Source organism: Rhincodon typus, chromosome 13 (genome assembly GCF_021869965.1).
Source record: "Rhincodon typus isolate 14 chromosome 13, sRhiTyp1.1, whole genome shotgun sequence".
In the NCBI taxonomy this organism is placed as follows: Eukaryota; Metazoa; Chordata; class Chondrichthyes; order Orectolobiformes; family Rhincodontidae; genus Rhincodon; species Rhincodon typus.
Window position 1 is genome coordinate 60,784,549 of NC_063344.1, and position 16,721 is coordinate 60,801,269.

General features: G+C 42.2%; 1 protein-coding gene across 1 annotated transcript in view; it reads left to right on the forward strand.

Moving 5' to 3' along the window:
- The first annotated feature begins 409 nt into the window (after positions 1–409).
- fam168b (family with sequence similarity 168 member B) overlaps positions 410–16,721 on the forward strand; it is a 46,955-nt gene continuing 30,643 nt past the window's right edge. The window contains exon 1 of the mRNA XM_048604411.1: positions 410–535. The gene's annotated coding sequence lies outside the window, so the exon portion shown is untranslated. The remainder of the gene's footprint in view (positions 536–16,721) is intronic.

Genomic DNA, 16,721 nt, shown 5'->3' on the forward strand with positions numbered 1-16,721 from the left:
CAGTGGTAGTGGCCATACCTCTGAGGTAGGAGATCCTGGGTTTGAAGCCCCACCTGCTTTAAAGGTGTGTCCTGCCATAAAATACATTAAAACAAAACTCAGCTCTGCACCTTGTTGTCATCGGTTATGAACCGTCTATCATCTGTCAAATTTCGGACAAAGTTTCACATTGTGGCCGTCAGCGGTAATTGTCGTTCGTTCGTTCCTTCCTCTCTCTCCACAGACGATGCAGGACCTTCTCGATCCTTCTCGTACTTTCTGTCACTGTCACGGCTCCGGGGAGGCGGGGAATGTCATTGTCACCACCGCCGCCGCCTCCTCCCCCACCACCGCTACCTGACGTCAGCGCGCCGCCGGCGAGAGGGCCGGAAGTGGCGTGGGCGTGGCCAAGCTCGGGCTGGCCGGAAGTGGCGGCGGGAAGGTGAAGGGGAGGGGGTGGTTTGCAGTTGTTGCGCAGCGTCGCTGATGTGAGGCGGAGAGAGAGAGAGAGAGAGAGAGAGACGAGAGTCTGCATCGCTGGAATCGTTCAGTCAGGGTGGGTTGTCCCCTTCCCCGGCCGTGGCTCCAACCGCTGACACCCCAGGGATCCGGGCTTCTCCATTTCCTTGCATCCGCCGTCCGATTGTCGGGTTCCGGGCCGTTGTCGTTTTGATCAACCCTTTGACACCCGGGGCCTGGGGAGCTCCCCCCCCCCCCCCACCACTTCTTCACCACCTTTCCCCCCCCCACCCCCATCACCACCTTTCCCTCGGAAGGTGGGCCCTTGGGCTCTGCGGATGGCTGATTCCCCGGGGATGGGGGTGTGGTTTAGTGGTGGTGGTGTTGTTTCTTCGAGCCCTCGTATCCTTTGCGGGCCTTGTTTTGGGTGAAAAGGCTGTTGTTTCGGGCCTCGTCTATGGCGATGGTTATTGTGGGCGGGGGGAAAGGAGGCGGGTGTTTCCTTTGCAGTGTCCGCGCTGCCTTCCTCCCTCCCAGCCTCTGGTTGCAGACATTGACAATTGACTGCTTCCTGACTTGTCACGCACAGCATCGGCCTCACAAATGGTTCACACCGGCTGATGTATTTGTTGGGGGTGGGGATGTTGGTGAAGTGAGGAATTGAGATTTGCGAAGATTGCATTGAAGAGGGGTTTTCAGTTGATGCTTGAATGCCAACCCCCCCAGCTTTTTTTTTTAAAATTTGCTCGCACTTTGCTTTGTTATTGTCGACAGCTCTTGTCTTAACATCTTGAGCCTCGCATCCCTTGTTGAAATACACAACGCTATTTTGATCGTCTCTGGTTTTGAAGGATCACCGCTTATAGCAGCCACAAAAAAAAGACTGCATTTAATGTTGAGCAAATGGGCGGCACTATTACCTCACAGAAGGTTCGATTCCAGCCTCGGATGATTGTGTTTAGTTTGCACATTCTCCCTGAGTGTGCGTGGGTTTCCTCCGGTTTTCTGCCGCAGTCCAAAGATGTGCAGGTTAGGTGGATTGGCCATGCTCTATTGCCCATAGTGCACACAGATGTGTCAGTCAGGGGGAATTAGCCATTGGAAACGCAGGGTTATGGGGATAGGGTAGGTGAGTCGGTCTGTGTGCGATGCTCTCGATCGGCTGAGTGACCCGCTTGTGCACTGTAGGGATTCTCTGCAACTTGGTTAATTGCGTGACCTGGCATTAATTTGGAATGTGTGTCGAAAGCCCTGGAAATAGTAGTTTGGCAGCATCCGTAGAGAAAAACAATTACGTTTCGTCAACGTATTTGAAATTTTCACTCAATAATAAAATCTCCACTGGAATTATAAATGCCATTTGCTTTTATTTTCCATTTTTGCTTCAAGTAAAGGGATAAGAATTGATTTACAGTAGCTTGCAAAGCACTTCTTTGTTGTTTAAATTTTGTATTGCACTGATCAGTTGTACTTAGAGCTGCTGAGTTGTGATGTGTACAGTGTCATAAGGTTCAGTTGGGCTTTTGACAATTTATCTCAATGAATAGAGAGGTCAATGATCTGAATCAATGGTAGCTAGATTGCTGATAAACTCAAAGATAGAGAGCAAAGTAAGGTGTGAGCAAGACTAATCTGCAACAGGGTATAGGTAAGCATGTGGGCAAAAGTTTGGCAGGTGGCATATAATTTGAGTAAATGTGAGTTGTCCTTTTGGCAGGAAGAATAGAAATGCAACTCTGGACTAAGATTGCAGATATGAAGTACAGAGGGATCGGGGCGTCTTGGTATGTGAACCTCAAACTTAGTGTGCAGGTACATCAAGCATTTCAGGAAGTAAATGGAATGCAAGGGCAGTGGAATGTGAAAGTAGGCATGTATTGCTGCAGCACTTTGAGACAACATCTCAACTACTCTATACAGTTAGGAGCTTCTTATTTAGGAAAGGATTTAAATGAGTTAGCAGTTCAGCAAAGGTATCTGGAATGGAAGGGCTTACTTAATGAAAGTCTGGACAGGCTGGGAATGTTTCTATTGGAGTTTAGAAGACTGAGTGGTGCTGTAATTGAAATGTATAAGATCTGAAAGAGACTGGTCAGGGTGGATGCTGAATGTTTCTTCCCCGTGGGAGACACTAGAATTAGGCGACACAGTTTACAAATAAGGGGCCTCCCATTTTAGATAAAAATGTCTCATTTCCATGATCAGTTGATTGAATTTGTAGAACTCTTTCCAAAGAATGGTACATGAGGTCTTTGAATATTTTCAAGGCAAATATAGATTGACTGCTTTGTTAGTCAAAAGATCTAAGATCCTCAGGGGTTGATGACAAAATAGAGTTGAGGCCACAATCAGATCAGCTGCGATCTTATTGAACAATAGAGCAGGCTAGAGGGGCGGAATGGTTGTCTACTCCTACGTCAAATCTTTGCCTCTATAAAAGGTAAAAATTGCTAACAGTCTGGAAAAATGTATTTCGAATATCCTGTGCCTGAAAACAACAAAAAAAGACCCTATTAATATTCAAAATCAAAGTTCTCAATTTGATGCTGGCCCTAATTCCAATTGGGAGACTTTGGTTTGTCAGCCCATTGTACAACTTCCACCATTCCATTTGATCATGGCTGGACTGTATCTTAACTCAATTTAGGTCCATATCCCAAGATAGCCTTATTTAACACTATCTATTAATTTGAGTTGGGGATATTTGAATGGTCCATTGTTCACAGCCTAGGGAATTCTAGGTTTTAACTTGCCATTGGGTTACGATTGTGTTGCTTATTGCTATTGATCATTGCATGTTTTGCCAAAATTTGTTATAGAACCAAAACCATCAGTAGTTTGATTTTGCATAGATCATGTTGCTGTTTTCACCTAAGTTGTTTGGTTTTTCTGCAGTTCAGGTACACGTACTGCCACTCACCATAGTGCCACTGGGATTTCAGTGGTGCACAATCTATAAATCTTTGCCAATTTGAGATTCAAATTTCTCCTTATCCTCATAATTAGGAAGTTTATGTGGTAAGAAAATGAGAGCTCTCAGTTCGTACGTCTGTCATTTGACTGTCGACTTTTTTTGATGTAGTGCAGTCAGCAAAGTGAGGGCTGGACTAACTTTGTGATAAACCTCGTTTTTGTTTTGTGTGCTTCGGCCCCTCTTGCCTCCCTTCCCCAGAGAGCTAGATGCTCAAAGCACATATACCAGTCTTGGATAATAGTGTTTCCTGATGTATTTTTAGATGATGCTTGGAATAACTTGACCATGTCTAAGATGTAGATTAGTGGATTGCAGCCTTCCTGCTTCCTCAGCATTACCTGTCCTTCCACTTGTCTTTGTGTCATTTGCAAACTTAGCAACAATGGCCTCAATTCCTTCATCTTGATCATTAATGCATAATGTGAATGGTTGCAGTTCCAACACTGACCTGTGATCTGTTACTGGCTGCCATCCTGAAAAACCCCCGTTTATCCCCACTGTCTGCCTTGTGCCAGTCAACCAATTCTCTATCCATGCCTGTACCTTGCCCCTAACACCGTGGGCTGTTATCCTATTTAGCAGCCTCTTGAGTGGCACTTTATCAGAGGCCTTCTGGAAATCCAAATAAATCATGTTCACTGGCTCTCCTTTGTCTAACTTGCTCAATACCTCCTCAGAATTTTAACAGATGTCAGACATGAACCTCCTTGACAAACTTGAGTTGACTCAGCCTATTGTACCTTGCACTTCCAAGTACTCCACAATCTCATAGTTAATTAAAATCTTGGCAATAACCAATATCAGCCTAACTTGCCTAAAATTTGCTATTTTCTGCCTCCCTCCCGTAAACAGAGATGCTACATTAGCCATTTTCCAGTCTTCTGTGACCCTTCCTGACTCCAGTGATACTTGAAAGGTCCCCCCCCCCCCCCCCAATACCTCTGCAATCTCCTCAGCTATCTTCTCCAGAAATCTGGGGTGCAGACCATCTGGTCTGGGTGATTTATCTTTCAGATCTTTCAACTTCCCCAGCACCTTCTCCCTAGTGATGGTCTGCCTCTGACTCTCTTGAAGTTCTGGTATGCTACTGGTGTTTTCCGCCATGAAGACTGCAAAGTACCTATTCAGTTCCTCAGATAACAAGGTGTAGAGCTGGATGAACACAGCAGGCCAAGCAGCATCAGAGGAGCCGGAAAGCTGATGTTTTGGGTCTGGACCCCTTCCTACTATCTCTGTTCAGTTCCTCAGCCATTTTTGTTCCCCATACTACTCCAGCATCTTTTTCCATTTATATTGGTTGTGTTGTCATTGCTGTTGGCTTTCTGCTGACTACAGAAGTGCAGTAAATAACTAATGTTCAGCATTAATGTAATGGAAATGTTTTGAAAAAAATTTATGCAAGGCAACATTTAAACTATGATTGACAGTTGTGGTGTGACATTTTGTATTGCATTAATGCTAAATGTGTAGTGGACCGTAGGTTTTCGTAGAATCCCTACAGTGTGGAAACAGGCCATTCATCCCAACAAGTCCGCACCACCTCTCTGAAGAACATCCCACCCAGATACCTGCCCCTACCCTTTCCCTGTAACCCGTCATCTCCCAGAGCTAATCCACTGAACCTACACACCCTGGACACTACGGGCAATTTAGCATGGCCAATCCGCCTAACCTGCACATCTTTGGACTGTCATGATTGAAATGGTACTGCTTGTGCAAGTGGCTGGTGTTAAATTTTGAAATTTGCAGCAAAAAGAAATGGAAAATAGCAGTTGATCCAGTCAAGTATTTTACTATCGTAGGAATTTTTACTTGCTGCTGGAGGCAGCTAAGAAATTCCCTGTATATGGCTTGCGTATGTGTGCCTTGAGCTCTGATTAATTTCAACAGCTTCATAGTGCTGTACAACTAACTGCATTTACCTGCTAGCATCGATGAAATAACTGAGGAGCATGAACTTTGTGTTTGTATTACAGGCCATCTTTAAGGTACACAATTGCAATATTGCACCCTTCTATCCTAGTTTCAATTATGTACTTGATTGCAGCTGATGCAGAAGGATTGCGCAGTTTTAGATTGTGACTCAACATACGCAATAGCTGAGATTCAGATTTGATATGGATGTGCATGGCTGAGTGGCCCACGCTCGTAAAGCGTTGCTAACATCAACACAGTGTTTGTATTGCAGTTAGAGGGGTTAGCTACTATCTTTGAAGTTGTCTGCAGATTGCTTCACTTGTCCGGTCTTGGGCTCCCTAAGCATTAGTGCTGCCTGTATTCCCCAAGACACTGGTATAACCTGAATCGAGCATGCATTTTGCATTTGATTAAACACAGCATAGCATTGAGTGTTGCCTTGCCTTAGCACCGACTTCATATCGACAGAAATATAGGCATCTTAATCTTTTTTGGCACCTTGTTAAAGAAAAAATGAACAGTTTTGCAGTACTGTTGTGATGAAACAAGATGTGATCTGGCTTATACATCGGTTATTTGTCCCCCAAACTTGTTTAAAGTGACCAGGCTCTTGATACTACAAGTTGTAGCAATTATTCCTTTGTGTTGTCCTGTTGTATCATCTCATAAATCTAGTGAGCTGCTCTCTTACTAGAAAATCACCAGTCATTGCTGAGCTTGCATTTCATCTGTTCTGCACAGTGTAATTGGCAGGAGTAAAGCTAAAAATGTCTTAATGAGGGAGGGGAGTGGAACCTCCATTATTACACTGCACAATGTGTGAACGACTTCCATACACTGATATGGGTCATACAACATGTTGGATAGTAAATCAGGAATGCTATTTTCTGTGTTCTTTGTTCAGAACTGTAATAAAACTTGAAAATTACTCAGTTGTGTTTTTAGTATCCTTGTACTTGACATAATTTAATCAGTCATGACCTGGCAGTCATGTGGAAAAGTTTCACTTGTTTTATTGAAGTAGTGGTGTGCATGTGACAACAGCAACTAACATTTGGAGTATATTGGATTTTGAAAGACTTTGGAGCACTTGGAGATTGTTTAATGGGCAAGCATGTAATACTAAAGTTTATGATTATACTTCCAACCCCTCCCCGCCATTACTCGAATCCTTGGTCAATGTCAAGAAACAAACTTTGGAGCATTATAAAAATTCCAGTCCATAAAGTGTATACTGGTCTCGTGTGAAAATGGGTCACTGAAAGCCAGTAGCGCACAGTGTTTAAAATGTGTGAACCAATAAATACCAAGAATCAATAGGTTTTTAAAATTTTCTTGGATTTTTTTGTACGGACGTGGGTCATCAAATTAACCAGTTCCACTGGCTAACTGCTGAGAAGCAGTGATACCGCAGAGATGTTGCAGTTTTAATTTGGAATTGTTAAAAAAAAAAACCTTTTGAATATTAGCACAAGCATTGTACTTTTTTAAAAACAGAAAACAAACATAGGAAACACCTGTTTGTGAGGGAAATTTGCATACTGAATTTCTGATTGATTCATTGAAAAAACCTTGAAAATCATCAAATTCACCGGGACAAAAAGGCTCAATTATGAGCAAAGATTGAAGAGGCTGGCTTTGTTTTCCTTGGAGCAGGGGAGACTGAGGGGTGATCTGATTATGGTATAGGAAATTATAGAGGCATGGACAGGGTAGATAGTGAGAATCTCTTTCCCCATGGCAGACATGTCTAAGACCAAAGGGCATAAGCTTAAGGTGAGGAGCAAATGGTTTAGAGGAGATTGGAGAAAAATTTTTTTCACCCAGAGGGTTGTAGATATGTGCTGCCTAGGAGCATGATGGAGGCTGGTGCACTTGGAACATTTTAAGAAGCATCTGGATGAGCACTTAAAATGCCAAGATACTGTAGCCTATGGACCAAGTGCAAGTAAATAGATTAGTGTAGTTTGAGGTTTGTTAATCACATTTGCATGGTGGGCCAAAGGGCCTGTTTCAATGCTGCATGGACTGTATGATTCTAGATAGCAAAGGCTTCTGGAACAAAAGAGTGAAAGAGTAACCAAATAAATCATACTCATAATTTGAAAAAAAAACTACCTTGTCTCAACTTGCAACAGTTAGCTGCAACACAGCTATTATAAATGTAGTTAAATGAAATGCCGCGTGGCATGGTGGCACAGTGGTTAGCACTGCTGCCTCACAGCACCAGGGATCTGGCTTCGATTCCACCCTTGGGACACTATCTGTGTGGAGTTTGCACGTTCTCCCTGTGTCTGCGTGGGTTTCTTCCGGGTGCTCTGGTTTCCTCCCACAGTCCAAAGATGTGCAGGCTAGGTGGATTGGCCATGCTAAATTGCCCATCGTGTTCAGGGCTGTGTAGATTAGGTCAGTTATAGGGAGATCGGTCTGGGTGGGATGTCTGAGGGTCGATGTGGACTTGTTGAGCCGAAGGGCCTGTTTCCACACTAGGGATTCTATGATCTAAATAGCACAGTATATTGGCTTCAGGCCAGATTGGTTAGAGCAGTGATTGTATGCCTACCACCCAGTACTGCCAAACTTCAAAAAAAACTGAGGTAGCTGTCCTTTTGCATTGCTCCATAAAACAAGTAACTGAAGTTGTTTTAGTCCCAGAGGACCGTCGGGTTGCTGTCTTATTAGACGTAGGTGACTGCTGGCAGTTTAATCTGAGAGCCACCATACCTCGGTAAGAGGATAAGTTGAGAAGATGTGACTTCTGTGGTAACTAGTTCCACACACAAGTAATTTCTTAAATGACTCTGAGAAAGTTTCAGAGAACATTATGTCCTTGAATCAGCAGGATAATAGACCATGTTAGACTTATTGATGATTACAAGTCTGAATTAATGACCAATCTAATGATAAGTGACTCCTAAATCGCAGTAACTGTAAATAAATTGAACTTGATAATAGATTTATGAGTGATTTAAGGGTGAGTCACAAGTTAAGGTTTTCTGTTTTGATATTCCAGCCCTCAATCATTATTACACAAGAAATCCACCTTGAACTGCAAAATCCAGAAACATCCCCATGTTTTTGAAGCCCCGCATTGAGTTCTCAATAACTTAATTTAGTTAGGTAATTTAGTAGTTTTAATACTGGAGTAATAACCCAGAGGCTGAACTTGAGGCAGATTGTGAAATTGAATTCCGTCGATGGACTATCACTGAATTCTTAAAATGTATCTGGGGGTCCTTCAGGACAGGAAACCAGTATTTAATTAATCCATTTTATTATTTTCTGTACCTGTTAATAACATTTTCTTAAGAAATGTATTTGAGTACTGAAGTCACTCTGGATCTTGTCTGTTTTAAAAGGTGTAACACTTGAAAAGTAATCTCCTATCCCTTTTCAGGCCCAAAGGGGGTGACTTTTGCCATGGTTTGCTCATTTCTCTAACCTATTCGTATACCATTGTAATATTATGTTTGCATCTACATTCCTTAAAATACTGTCCAACGTTGTGTCATAGGCAAATTTGAATATGTGGTTATTTCATCACAGTTGTTAATAAATGCTGTAAATAGAGGCCCCAGCTTGTTTTGGGTCACATCCTGCCATTTAGACTACCTGCCAATTGTGTGTACATACTGTCAATAGTTTGCCTTCAAATCTGTGGACTTAAGCTTCGACTAACAGTCTCTTTTGAGATATTTTATCAAAGGCCTTATGGGAGTTCATGTAAATCATATATGTAGATATTCCTCTGTTCACTCTTTAGTCACCTCTACAAAAAAAACTTCTTCATCAGACGTGAAATACTCTTTTGAGTATATTTGTTCAGTGATTAGATGAATAATTTCATCACATTCATTCACTGTCACCAGAATTATTGACCAGCAATTTCCCAAAAACTGATGTTAAACTGGCACGTTTGATTTCTTTCTTCCATCCTGTCACCTTTTCTTAAGTAGCAAAGTGTTATGCACAATTTTCCTATTTAAGGGAACAGTCCTTGAATCAAAAGAACTTGGGAATATAGTAGATGGAACATCAATTAAATTTAAAACCTTCCGATGGAAACAATCTGGTTCTGAGATTTTGACATTCTTCAGTGATTTTTTTTTTGTAGTTACTCCGTTAATTTTAGAGAGTGCTATCTTGCTTCTGTAATAGTTCCCTTCAACCTTCTGGCATGTTGACTGCATTCTCTACCAAAATATTGATGTGATATAGTCTTTCAGCATGTTATTTATTAATTATCATTGATAATATTACTGATAGCAGCTTAAGGGCCCAGGTTGTTCCTGATCATCATCTTCCAAACGTAATAGTTAAACTTGTTGTTTTGATATTGCTAACAAATTTCTTTCATACTCCTTTTTGTAGCTCTTATGATCTGTTTTGTTACCCTTTGGTGTGGTTAGTGATTTTCCCATTAGCTGGTTTCAAATTTTTACTTTTTGCATGTGTTTTGCTTAGGTACTATGTTCTCTCTTATCTCTTTATTGTCTGGCTTTTTTGGTAAATAGAGCTCTTCTGTTTTTTGAAGACGAGAGAAACAACATAAGGAAGAAAACTGTTTGACTTCATCTCAAATCTGTTTCACATGTACTTACATGGACAGTAATTGTAAGAGTTGACCCCCTTACATAAGCTCATACCCCAAGAAATAGGAGCGTGTATAGGCTGTTTAGCCCAGCTTAAGTCAGTTCATTCGTGCAACAAGATCATGGCTGATCTGTCCCAGGCCTCAATTTTTTTCGAGCCAGCTCAGGATGTCCATCAACTCCTAATATTTCAAAAATTATCGACATCTTAAGTACTTTAGTGATCTCACCTCAGCTACCCTTTTGGGTAGGGAATTCCATTCCATACTCTCGGAGAAGAAATTCCTTGCATTTTAGTTTTAATTGTGTGTCTTTGAGATTCCCCACTAGTGGAGACCACTTCTTAACGTCAACATTGTCAAGCCCCTCAAAATCTTGCATGTTTCAAAAAGAACACCCCGCATTCTTGTAAATTTTAATGTATCGACATCTAACCTATTCTCGATCTTGCAATCCTTTCATTACAGGAATCAGTCTAGAGAATCTTTTGAATTGTCTCCAATGCTAGTACATGTTTTAAATACAGGGACCAAAACTGTGCACAGCACTCCAGATATGGCCTTTTAAACACCATGTACCGTTATAAGAAGACTCTCCTATTTTAGAATTCTAACCCTGCAAGAAATAAAGGCCATAATTCCATTTGCCTTCCTGATTACTTATGGTAGTTTACTTACTGTACCTGCATGCTAACTTTGTGTTTCTAAGAGTTTAGAATAATAGAATCGCTAACGTGCAGAAAGGCCATTTGGCTCTTGAGTCTGCACCAACCCTCTAAACAGCATCCCACCCACCCCAGACCCTTACACTGTCCCTGGAATCTTGCGTTTACTGTGGCCAATCCTCCTAACCTGCATGACCCTGGACACTGGAGCAATTTAGCATGGTCAACCAACCTAATTTGCACATAGTCATAGAGTTGTGCAGCATGGAAACAGACCCTTCGGTCCACTTTATCCATGCCGACCAGATGTCCTAAATTGATCTAGTCCCACTTGCCAGCATTTGGCCCATATCCCTCTAAATCCTTCCTATTCATGTACCCATCCAGACACCTTTTAGATGTCATAATTGTACCTGCCTCCACCACTTCATCTGGCAGCTTGCTCCATCCACACATCTCCCTCTGCGTGAAAAATTTGCCCCTCAGGTCCCTTTTAAATCTTACCCCTCTCACCTTAAACCTACACCCTCTAGTTTTGGACTCCGCTACTCTGGGGCAAAGACCTTGGCTATTCATCCTATCTATGCCACTCATCATTTTATAATCCTCCATAAGGTCACCCCTCAGCCTCTGACAATCCATGAAAAAAAGCCCCGATCTATTCAGCCTCTCCGTATAGCTCAAAGCCTGCAATCTTTGTAAATCTTTTCTGAACCCTTTCAAGTTTAACAACCTCGTTCCTAAAGCAGGGAAACCAAAATTGAATGCGGTATTCTAAAAGAGCCTTCACCAAGTCCTGAATAGCTGCAAAATGGCATCCTAACTCCTGTACTCGGTGCACTGACCAATAAAGGCAAGCGTGCCAAATGCTGCCTTCACTACTCTTGTCTACCTGCGACTCCACTTCCAAGGAACTAGACACTTGTATCCCTACTCACTGGATCCCTACCATTAACTGTAGGTCCTGCCCTGATTTGCCTTAATAAAATGCAATACCTTGTGTTTATCTAAATTAAACTCATCTGCTATTCCTTGGCACATCTGGGTCAAGGTCCCTTGTACTCTAAGATAACCTTCATTATCCATTACACCACCAATTTTGGTGTCATCTGCAAACTTACTAACCATTCCTCCTATATTCACATCCAAATCATTTTTATATAAATGACAAAATGCAGTGGATCTAGTACTGATCCTTGTGGCACACCACTGGTCATGGGCTTACAGTCTGAAAAACAACCTTTCTCCACCACCCTCTCTCTCCTACTCCGGAGTCAATTTTGCGTCGAGTTGGCTAGCTCCCACTGAATTACATGTGATATAACCTTACTAACCAGTCTACCATGCAGGACTTTGTCGAACACCTTGCTGAAGTCCATTTAGACAACGTCTTCACCAATCTTCTTTGTCACTACGTCAAAAATACTTAATCAAGTTATTGAGAGACAATTTCCGACACAGAGCCATGTTTACGATCCCTAAACAGTCCTTGCCATTCCAAATGCATGTAAACTCTGTCCTTCAGAATCCCCTCCAACAACTTACCCCCCACTGATGTAAGGCTCACTGGTCTGTAGTTCCCTGGCTTTCCCATACAGCCTTCCTTAAATAATGGCACCTCATTTGCCACCTTGTAGGCTTCCAGCATTTCACCCTTGGCAACTGATAGAAATATGTCTGCAAAGGCCCCAGCAATCTCTTCCCTAGCTTCCCACTAAGTTCTGAGGTACACCTGATCAAGTCCCAGTGAGTTATCCACTGTTATACATTTTAAGGCATCCAGCACCACCTCTTGTGTAATACGGACAGTTTTCAAGATATCACTATTTATTTCCCCAAGTTGTCTAGCTTCCATGTCCTTCTAAGTACGAGAAATACTTGTTTCATATCTCACCCATCTCTTGTGGCTCCACACACACACACCACCTTGTTGATCTTTAAGGGGTCCTATTCTCTCTTGTTATTCTTTTGCCCTTAATGTATTTGTAGAATTTATTGATTCTCCTTAACCCTATTTACCAAAGCAAACTCATGACCCCTTTTTGCCCTCCTGATTTCCCTGTTGAGTATGCTCCTCATGCCCTTATATTCCTCGAGGGATTCACTCAGTCCCAGCTGTTTATACTTGATGTATGCCGCCTCCTTTTTCTTGATCAGAGCCTCAATTTCTCTTGTCCTCTACTGTTCCCTGCAACTACCAGCCTTTCCCTTCGTACTAACAGGAACATAGTGTCTCTGAACTCCCGTACCTCATTTCTGAAGGCCTCCCACTTTAAAACGGTCCCTTTAATCGAGAATAGCCTCTCCCAATCAACTCGTGAAAGTTCCTGCCTAATACCATCAAAATTGGCCTTCCTCCAAATTTAGAGCTTTAACTTTTAGATCAGGTCTGTCCTTTTCCACAGCTTTTTTAAAACTAATAGAGTTTTGATCACTTGCCCCAAAATGCTCCACCACTGACACCACATCTTTTGACTTAAGAAAGATACCGGATCAAGTAGAAACCCACGCAAAGATGAGGAGAACATGCAAACTCGCCGCATTCAGCCACCCAAGGCGGGAATCGAACCTGGGTCCCAGGTCCTGTAAGGCAGCAGTGCTGATCATTGTGCCACTCTGCTGCCCCATATCCCAGATCCCCCTGCACATTTTTGGGGTCACCCATTTAAGTCTGTTTTGAAGCTTCCTACTCAAGTGTATAACTTTATGCTTACCTGCATTAAACTCCACTTGCCAATTTTTTGCGCAGTCACTCAACATATCTATATCTCTTTGCAGATTCCTTGAGTCCTCACACAACATGACTTCCCACCTATTTTCATATTCGATCAAATCCTTCAAGTCATTGATATAGATAGTGAGCCATGAGGGTCAATGACTGACCCAACCTGAAAAAGACCTGTTAATCCTGACACTGTCTTCTCTGTTAACCTATCTTCAGTCCATCAAACGTATTACCCTGATATGAGATCTTCTGTCTTGTGCGAGAACCTTTTACGTGGTGTTTCATCAAATGCCGTCTGGAACTCCAAGAATGATGCATCTCTCGGTTCCCCTTCATCAACTCTACTTGTTATAATCCTCAAATGACTCTTAACAAATTTATTAACTATGATTTCCCTTTCACAGAGCTATGTTAACTTTGTGGTCAGTTTTTCTATAATGCTGTTTTTTATTCATTAATAATGGATATAGCATTTTCTCAGTAACAGATGCTAGTCTAACTAATCTATAATTTTCTGCTTTCTGTTTCCCTCCATTTTTGCGCAAGCACATCACATCAGCTTTACATCAAATCCAGGCACCTTATCTTCATTTTGTCCCATTAGTTTATCAAATATGTTGTCTCTAATAATAGAGATTGTTAAAAGATCTTTCCTCCCATTAGCACCTTGGGATATTTAGTTTAACTACTTTTTATATGTCAGCAGAAACATGTTTATATTTTGGATTATTTTTCAATTTTATATTTCTTGCCAATTTATTTATTGGTTTTCTCCCTCTTTATTAGAATGTTAATCATCAACTGCTGGTTCCTTAAAATTCCTAGTCCCCTGGCCTAACACCAAAGTTCCGTAATATTATAAGATATCATAGCAGAATTGGGCCATCGAGTTTGCTTCACCATTTGATCATGGCTGTTTATTTTTCTCAACCCTATTCTCCTGCCTTCTCCCTATAACCCTTGGTCCTTGTATTAATCAAGTCCATTGAGGATATGACAGTTAATGGAGAGTTGATGAAGGGGAACCGAGAGATGTATTGTACCTGGATATCCAGACGGCATTTGATGAAACACCATATAACAGGTTATTGCACAAGACAGAAGATCCCATATCGGGCTAATACATTTGATGGACTGACGATAGGTTAACATAGAAGACAGTGTCAGGATTAGCAGGTCTTTTTCAAGTTGTGTCAGTCATTGAGCCTCATTGTTTACTATGTATATCAATGACTTGATATCTCTGTCTTAAGTACACTCCATGACTTGGCTTCTACAAACTTCTGTGGTAATGAGTTCCACAGATTCACCACCCTTTAGCTGAAGAAATTTCTGCTCATCTCAGTCCTGAAGTTTTGTGCCTTCACTCTGAAGCTATGCCCTCAAGTCCTAGTCTGTTCTACTAATGGGAACATGATTTCCACATGAATTCTGTCCAAGCCCCATGGTATTCTAAAAGTTTCATGAGATGCTCCTTAACCTTCTGCATTCCACAGAGTACTGACCCAGAACCCTCAACTGCTTCTAATATGACAAGCCCTTCATTCCTGGGATCATCCTTGTAAACTTCCTCTGGACTCCCTCCGGACTAGCACATCGTTCCTTAGATATGAGGCCCAAACTGCGCTCAATATTCCAAATTCAGTCTGACCAAAGCCATATACTGCCTTAGCAGTACATCCCTGTTTTTGTATTCTAGCTCTCTTAAAATGAATGTTAACATTGCATTTGCCTTCTAACTGCTAACTGAACCTGCATGTTTATTGAGGTTGCAGACTTGTATGCCAAGCCAGTGCGTTTGATAGCAGACATTTCGTCACCCTGCTAGGTAACATTGTTAGTGCACCTGTAGTGAAGCGTTGGTGTTCCGTCCCGCTTGTTATTTATATAACTCAGTTTGCTGGGGTGGCTGGTATTACTTCCACTTCTGTTTTTCAGTGGTTTATATATCGGGTCCTATTCAGTGTGTTTGTTGATGGAGTTCTGGTTGGAATGCCAGGCCTCCGGGAATTCCCTGGTATGTCTCTATTTGGCTTGTGCTATTATGGATGTGTTTTCCCAGTCAAATTCGTGTCTTTCTTTGTCCGTGCGTATTGAGACCAGTGAGAATTGGTCGTGTCTGGTTGGTGTTCATGTATCTCTATTGCCAGTTTTCTTCCAGTTTGGCCTCTTGTAATGTTTCTCACAGCCCTTGCATGGTATTTTGTATATTACGTTAGTTTTATTGGTTGTGAGTATGGAGTCCTTTACATTTGTTGGTAGCTGTCGCAAGGTGGTTGTTGGTTTGTGGGTTACCCTGATACCTAAGGGTCTGAGTAGTCTTGTGGTCATCTCTGATATGTCCCTGATGTACGGTAGGGTGACGAGTGTGTCTGGCCGTGTTGTATCGTCTTGTTGTGCTCTGTTGCAGAGGTTATGGAGGATTGTGCTTTTTGGGTATCCATTCCTTTCAAAAACTCCGTTCAAGTGCTCCTGTTCTGCTTTGCGCAATTCCAGGTTGCTGCAGTGTGTTGTGGCTCATTTGAATACTGTCCTGATGCAGCTCTGTTTACGGTTGCTGGTACTCCCAACATCCCAATATTCAGACCCCTAGGTATCAGGGTAGCCCACAAACCATCAACCTCCCTGCAACAGCTACTGACGAACTTAAAGGACCCCCTACCCACGAACAATAAAACTAATGTAATATACAAAGTACCATGCAAGGACTGTGAGAAACATTACACAGACCAAACTGGAGGAAAACTGGCAATAAGGATACACGAACACCAACTAGCAACCAAGAGACACGACCAATTCTCACTGGTCTCAATACGCATGGACAAAGGACACGAATTTGACTGGGATGCCAGGGAATTTCTTGAGGCGTGGCATTCCAACCAGAACTCCGTCAACAAAAATATTGAACTGGACCCGGTATACAAACCACTGAAGAACAAAACCGGAAGTAATACCAACCACCCCAGCAAACAGGCATATAAATAACAAGCGGGATGGAACACCCGCGCTTCACCGGAGTTGCACTGACGATGTTACCCAGAAGGATGACAAAACGTCTGAAATCAAACACACCAGCTCGGCGAGCAAGTCTGTAATCTCATCCACAACCCGAGCTACAAATCTTCTCAACAACTGCATGCTTACTGTAAGAGAATGATGGATTCTGATTTCTAAATCCTTTTGTGTTTCAGATTTCCAGAGCCAATTCCCTACTTAGAAACTAGTCTGCTTTTCTTCATCCTACCAAAATGCATAACCTCACATTTTCCCACATTGTGCACACCCTTTCCCACATTATAGTTTGCTTAATTGTATGCCATAGTGTTTGATTGGATGCTTCTTTCGACCACCATTGTTAATCACTGAGACAACAAGGTGCAGGGCTGGATGAACACAGCAGGCCAAGCAGCA